Genomic DNA, 8,156 nt, shown 5'->3' on the forward strand with positions numbered 1-8,156 from the left:
GACAGTAAGAGAAATAAAATTAACTAGCCAGGCCTTGGGCCCATAAAGGGTGTGAGCAGATAATGCTGACTCAGAACCCTTTTCTCTTTAAATCAATCCCTACCTGTTGCTCTGAATGGAATCCCAGGGCTGGCCAGTGGAGGGGGTGGGGGGTAGGGAAGGAGGAGAAGAAAGGGGAGTCCCCTCCCAGTCAAACGCAGGTAGTTGCATAGCAGATTTTTGTAAGGTAATCTTTTAGAGTGTGTGTGTGTGTGTGTGTGTGTGTGTGTGAGTGTGTGTGTGTGTGTGTCAGTGTGTGTGTGAGCACACAATATCCGTTTAGTGTAGCAAATACACTATAAATGTATGAGTATTCCCATGGTCCCCCTCCGTCTGGATGCTGAGAGGGGAGGATTCTTGCCTGGAACCTCAACCTGCTACGACCCTCCTTCACCAGGAAGAATTTAGGATAATGGGTGAAGCACAGGGGATACTAATGACATCTGAGAAAGTAAAATCATCTACCTCAGGGGTCTCCAAACTGTGGCCTGTGGCTCCAATACAGCCCTCTGCCTGTTTTTTGTACAGTCCATGAGCTAAGAATGGTTTCTGAATGTTCAAATGGTTGAAACCAAATCGAAAAAGAATAATACTTCGTGACCCGTGAAAACTACATGAAATTCAAATTTCAGCGTCGGTAAACAGAGTTGCACTGAAACACAGCCATGCTCACTCATTTCCTTCTTGTCCAGAGCTGCTGCAGAGATACAATGGCAGAGCTGAGTCATTGTAACAAAAATGTATGGTTTGCAAAGTCTAAACTATTTCAACTCTAGCTCTTTACAGAAGTTTGCCTGATCTACATAATAAGTTAGAGAGGTAGTATAGAATTCAGGCAGGTTGAGTGTCAGGATGAATGTGAGGGGTAGGGGGCAAGTTAAGGGGGAGGAATATTCGTGCTCCGCGGAATAGAGTGGGGGCAGGGACATGATTACGAAAGATCTGAGCCTCTGGTCGGACTGCAGAGGTTAGCACAAAAAATCCATCCTGTTCAGAGGAAAGCCTGAGACTCAACCCAGCTCTTTCGTTGTCCCACCACCATGCGAGAAAACAGAAAACTGAGGGGACAGGCAGCTCCTGAAGCCAGATAAAGAGGTGCCATTCCCTTGATTTAAGTGTTTAGTTTAAGAACGTTGAATTCAGTTGAATTCATTACCCACTTGGGTAATGTATGGATTCTTTCATTCAACAGACATTTTTTCAGCAAGTGCTAGGCACTCTTCTAGGTACCTAAGATAGAGCCCTCTCTCCTGGTTCTCACATCCCCCCAGTTTAAACTCCACTTAAATGATCTCCCTTAATTCCCTCAAAAGTCCTATGAGGTAGGTACTGCTATCATCATAGCATGGTATACTATGTTACAGATGATGAAACCGAAGTTCAGAGAGCTTAAGTCAATTGCCCAAAGCTACCCAGCTAGTAAATAACAGAGCTGAGATTTGAACCCACAGCATCAATGCTCAGAGTCTATGCTCTGAACCACTCTTCTGGTCACTCCTCTAGATGGAAATGAAAATGAATGCCTGAACATTGTTCTACACTCTTAGAAGTCATAATGAAATAGGTGATAAAAGCCCGGTTTTTGCATATGATCCAGCAATCCCACTCCTGGGCATATATCTGGAAAAGATGAAAACTAATTCAAAAAGATACATGCACCTCAATGTTCATAGCAGTACTATTTACAACAGCCAAGACATGGAGGCAGCCTAAGTGTTCATCGACAGATGAATGGATAAAGATGTGGTTTATATGTATACAATGGAATACTACTCAGCCATAAAAAAGAATGAACTAATGCCATTTGCAGCAACATGGATGGACCTAGAGATTATCATACTGAGTGAAGTAAGTCAGAAAGAGAAAGATAAATACTACATGATATCACTTATATGTGGAATCTAAAAAAAAATGATACAGATGAACTTATTTACAGAACAGAAATAGATTCACAGACACAGAAAGCAAAGTTATGGTTACCAAAGGGGAAAGGGAGAGGGGGAGGGATAAATTAGGAGTTTGAGATTAACAGATACACACTACTATATAAAAAATAGATAAACAACTAGGACCTACTGTATAGCACAGGGGACTATATTCAGTATCTTTTAATAACCTATAATGGAAAAGAATCTGAAAAAGAATAGATATATATGTATAACTGAATCACTCCACTATATACCTGAAACTAACACAGCATTGTAAATCGACTATATTTTAATTTTTAAAAAACCCTGGGTTTCAGAAATCAGACAGGAGTTAGAATTCCTTCCCACTGCTGGCCTCTGTCTCCAGGAAGGCAGGGACCATGTTAGCCTGACACCTTTGGGTGCCCTAGCATCAAGCCTAAGACATAGTGGTACTCACTAAATATTTGCTGATTGAATGAATGAGTGAATTCATTTACCAACAAAAGGATCTTGGAAGAACCCCCTAATCTGTCTTCCCTCTGGGTCCTCCCACGTATCAGTTCCTCCTTACAGAGAAACTGCGAGGATGCAATGAAGTTAGGTATTTCAGAGGCATAACATATAGTTTTGCTCAGTAAATAAGTCTGACGCCCCTGCCGCGTGTCACATTCCTGGAGCACAGGCGGTTGCTGTTAAGGAACGTGGCACCTGGCTTTGGAAGACAAATAAGCATAGACGAGACATTTGTTATTCGGGGGCGAGAGCAGGGGAGTAAGAAGGGTGGTCCAGAATCCAACTCTTCTTCACATTAGTGCCCTCCAGTCCTTTCCAGCATGCCCCCATGGCGGGCAGCGTGGGTAGGCACTGGCACCTACCTGCCCCTGCCCCTGTGGAACTCTGAAGGACCCATCCTCACTCTCCCAGCCCCAGCTTCTTCAGGGGCCCAGAGATGTGACTCAGATTCAGCCCGCCAGGTACCTGCTCGTGGGGAGGGGTTAGCCAGAGATCAAGTCCACCGCCCTTCGCGTAGTGCGTCTGTGCTGTGGGTCCTACGTATGCTGTGGGTCTAGCCACCTGTTATTTACCCGATGCCTTCCCTAATATCTTTTCAACATTTCCCTTTGTACTGAGGCAGCTGTTAGGGGCTTAACTATGTCCCTGCAAAATTCCCATGTTGAAGTCCCTAGCCCCCAGGACCTCAGAGTGTGTCCGTATTTGGAGATAGAATCTTGAAAGAGGTAATTAAGTTAAAATGAGGTCGTTAGAGTGAGCCCTAATCCAGTATGACTGGTGTCCTTATAAGTACCAAGAGGAAATTAGAACATAGACATGCCCAGAAGGAAGAGACCATGTGAAGACACAGGGAGAAGATGGCCGTCTACAAGCCAAGGAGACACGGCTCAGAAGAAAACAAACTTGCCAACACCTCGATCTTGGACTGCCAGCCTCCGGGACTGTGAAAACATAAATGTCTGTTGCTTAAGCTCCCCGGCCACTCCCAGGCTGCGGTACTTTGTATGGCAGCCCTAGCTGACTAATACAGCTTCCGGGTCAGTTTCTATCATTTGCAGTCCTTCAGTGGCACAGCCCATGACTTTCTAATCTGAGAAGTGGATGAAAAACAGCACAGGATGGAAGTTAAGGCCTTCGACCTTGGGACCAGGCCACCTGGGTGCAAGCCCTCCCACTTCTACCTGCAGGACGCTGGGTGAGACACATGACCTCCCCATGAGTCTCATCTGAAAAAGGGGCTGATCGTTGTACTTTTCTGATGGGATTGCTACAAGTAGGACCAATATATGAAAAACACTTAGAACGGTGCTTGGCACAGAATAAGTGCTACATGGATGTTAGTTATTATTTCTATGGTCCTCTTCGTGGAAAGACACATGCTCTAAGAGAGCCAGAGGAGTCCTGTCCTAGAGATGGGCTTGGACCTGGGCTCTACCCAGCTTTCCACGAGGATCTTCTGTCTCTCCCAGGGCTACCCGCCATGTTTTAAGCCACGGAACCACAAAAAGGGAGCTGGAAGAACTCCACCACCTCACCCCTTTCTCCCCACCACCGCCACCCTCTTTACAGTGGAGCACAGTATGGAAACAACCATTTCTAGTCCAACCCACCTATTTTATGCAGGAGGGAACTGAGGCTCAGAGAGGAAACGCCCTGCCCCCAAGATCACACAGCCAGCTCCTAGCAAGGCTGAGAGCGGGAGTTTGGCCTCTGTTTTTGACGCAGGGAATAAAGAACCACCAAAAGAAACAGTTACGACCTCCAGAAGCCAGAGAAGGAAATGATGTGAAGAGAAGAGGAAATGGAATTTCCTGCTGCCTGGGACATCAGTCCTCGGAGGAAATTAGCAAACAACGGAGAGACTTGAAAGTTGGTTTGCCGGCCCCTCCCGCGCCCTTTCCATAGACAGCCCAGCCCTGGGGCTGCTGCGTGCCCTCGGGGCCAGTGTACCCTCCCTCGCCTCTCCAGCTGAATGTCTTCCATTATCTTTCCTCCCCCTCACCGTGGTTTGGCATGCTGTGGCCTCCTAAAAGAGACACTGAGCAAAACAGAGGAAGCTGGGTCCAGGGCGACATCTAAACTCTTCAATGAAGGGCACAGTACCGACCCTGGCCATCGGCCTGCCCACGGGCCAGAGGACTGGAGCAGGGCTCTGCCCTCTAGTCGATCTTGAAGTGGTCTGGGGGGTCTTGGGAGGAGGGTCCAGGGTGCCCAGCTGTGAGTGAGGGCAATATGGGTGCTTAGAATATCACTGGCTGTTTATGTACCACCAATATGGAACACTGCTTCAACCTTTTAATACCCAGTGTTGGCTGCAATTCAGCATTGACTAAACCCAGACAGCTGACTACCAACCAGCACCCAGCTGGACACCTCCAGGGCTCCAGCCGGCATTGAAGGCCCTCCGAGATCCATCTGACCCCTGGGTCACTTCCTAGGTCCATCTCCCACTTTCTCTCTCTGTGTGAGGTTGTGTGGTGTCATGGAAAAGGCAAGGGATGGGGAGTCGGAAAGATCTGGATTAAAATCCTTGCTCTGCCGCTTACAAGCTTACAAACTAAGGTGAACTCAGGAGAAAAAGTTCTCTGAGAATGATTCATAGCAAAGAACAGCCAGCCATCAATTCCTGGCTCTGTGCCAGGCATCCTAAGCGCTCATTGAATCCTCACAACCACCCTATAAAGAAGATCCCCTCTGGGGCTTCCCTGGTGGCGCAGTGGTTGAGAGTCCGCCTGCCGATGCAGGGGACGCGGGTTCGTGCCCCGGTCCGGGAAGATCCCACATGCCGCGGAGCGGCTGGGCCCGTGAGCCATGGCCGCTGAGCCTGCGCGTCCAGAGCCTGTGCTCTGCAACGGGAGAGGCCACAACAGTGAGAGGACCGCGTACCGCGCAAAAAAAAAAAAAAAAAAAAAAGAAGATTCCCTCTGTAGCCTTGTTTTACAGACAAGGAAACTGAGGCACCAGGGCCAGTTCAATAGCTCATCCAAGGTCATCAGCTTCCAAGTTGCAGGGTGAGAACCCTGCCCAAGGTCAAGCCTGTGCACCTGACTACACCATTATGCGTCCCTGTTAAGTGGGGTAGCTAAAATAACCTGCAAAACGGCACTGACCCCTCTAAAGCCTCCATGTGGGTGGATTCCCTCCCCTTCCCATCCCCCACAGGTTCTCACTGTCCCTGTGCTCAACCCCAAGACGCCAGGAGGAACCCCACCTATGCGCTTCCCTCACACAATCTCACCTGCCCGTGAAGCTGCCTCCTGGCTCACTCTCCACCCAAGCCCTGCTGTCTGCAAAGCAGCAAGAAACTGTTAGAAAAAGTCAGATGGGCGGTACTGATCAGAAGCAGACGGGGCGGGGGGGTGGGTGCTTTCTCCCCCACTGACCCGCTGCAAGGTCTTGGATGCACTGCCCCTCTCTGGGTCTCAGTTTCCTTGTCCATAAGGTCAGAAGCAACAGCACCTAACACACAAGGTTGTAGTAAAGGGTTAATGAAAGTCTGTGTGCAGTATGCCAGGCACACAGCAGCTGCTCAAGAAACTCTGCTGCTGTGGACGAGGCTCGCCTACGAGCCGGGGAGCTGGCTGGTGGAATCTCTAGTCGGCATTGATCTGAATCATTCCGGAAATGTTTCACTACAGGATCCACCTAAGCGGGGGACAGCAGCCTGCTTGTGATGGGGGTTCCATCTCCAGCTAGGAAGCGGGCAGCCTAGGTCTCTCAGGGAAGATCAAGGGCCCTCAAAGTACTTCTCCCAGCTCACCCAGCCTCCCCATCACCACTCCTTGGAATTCCCACCCACGCTTCATCATCACACACCGTGTGGCCTTAACCAAAGTCTGTACTAGAAGAGGCCACCCCGGACAATGGAGCCGACCCCAAGAGACAGACAGCTGTCCTCCCCAGCCACCCCAGCACTGCCTTCAGTGTCACTGACCAGTGCTTTCTAACCACAGCCCTACCGAAAGTGACTGAATCCAACCAGGTGGTCTTGGGGCCGCGTGCAGGACAGCTGCCCACTGAGATGGCAGTGCCCAGGTCTCAGCCTCACATCTCCACCTCAACGGCTCTATCAGCCACCTCGTTAATGGGAAGAGAGGCCTCTGACTCTGGATGCCAAACAGGTGTTGCCCGTCCACGTCTTCCCTGCATCCTTCCCCTCCTCCAGCCAGGCTTCCACCAATAGCATCCTGCTAGCCCCTTCCACAACCACCGGGCAAGGCCCACTCTGAGCAGAGAGGGAGGAGTGGGCAGGACAAGAAGACAGGAAACTGGCGGGGAAGGGGGTACTGTGAGATACTCATCTTGGACCTTATATCCATTCAAGAGGGAACCCAAGAGTTGGCACCATCATTTACAACGACCATCTCGTCTTTCGGGATGGAAAAGGGAGGTCCAGAGAGGAGGTGACTTGGCCAAAGGCTGGAATAAAACTCCTGCTGGAACCCAGCCTGGGTTCTAGAGCACTGCCTTCTACCAATCAGATCCATTCTCGCCCTCAGCCCTCAGACCCACCCAACACACACGCAGCCAGCACCCCCCGGGTGCCTGGAGGGCTCTAATTTGGACAGAGCCATGGTATTTCACACCTGAGATCTCCCCGAGTCCCAACAGCCACGCTCGGCATCCTCTGCAAATGCACATTTCTCCCCAGTGCCTGAGTCTGCGCTGTCTTTGAGAAACACGATGACGAGCTGACTCCAGCTTGGCAGAAAGACCCAACCTCTCAGCGATGCTACGTGGAGTCTCCAAGCTCAGCACCTCTGAAGCCACAAGCACAGAATGATGCCTGGCTAGACGGGTGGGTGGGCAGGTAGACGAACAGAAGAGATCATGTTCTTCCGTCACATCATCTGTGATTTTTTTAAGGACTGGAAGTGGGCAGTTTCCAGGCATGCGGCTGTTTTCTGCCTGGTGAGCACACAGCCCTCCCCCATGGGCTCTCTCATTAGAGCCGAGTCAAAGGTCATGGGCCCATGTCAATATCTGGAACTTCAAATCCATTTCCTCAGCTTCCAAACTCCTGGTCAGATCGGGGAAACAGAGGTAACACAAATCTCGCTTGGTTAAGACCACAGGCCCTGGAACAAGGCTGCCATTTCCTCTGTGTAAACTTGGGCAGGTTATTTAACTGCTAAATAATTCAGTTTCCTCCTCCGGGGACAAAAAATAACTTTTCAGAGGTTCTTTTGTGTATGTGTGTATATGAGTAGAGCAAAGCACTTGACTCCAGCCGAACCTGAAACTCTATGACCCCAGGCACCGGGGAAGGGGGGAGGCGTCACCCTGCACACAGCCAGGCTGCTTATTATGGGATATGGCTGTGACAATTACAAGGGGTGGGGCAGGATGAATTGGAGAGGGCTGTGAATGGGGTGACAATGTAGGAATGGTTTGGGGCTCTGTAACTTGGAGTAAAAGAAGATTCCCCACAGCAATGGCAAAATAATTGATCTGTATATCCCCTGAGGAGGTGAATACTGGTGACCCCTAGGGTCTTCCGTTCCTGAGCTGGGGAGAGTGTGCCTCCTAGGAGGAGGCAGTTAAGCTGAGCTTAACTGCTTTGCCGAGGCACAGAAGAGAGATGGTAAGGCCCCAGAGGAAACCTGGGAGAGGACAGCTGATTGAAGACACAGGGTCTGGAGCCAGACTCAGTTAACCTGGGGCAAGTCACTTCACTTCTCTGTGCCTCAGTTT

This window comes from Pseudorca crassidens, chromosome 11, assembly GCF_039906515.1.
Source record: "Pseudorca crassidens isolate mPseCra1 chromosome 11, mPseCra1.hap1, whole genome shotgun sequence".
Classification (NCBI taxonomy): Eukaryota; Metazoa; Chordata; class Mammalia; order Artiodactyla; family Delphinidae; genus Pseudorca; species Pseudorca crassidens.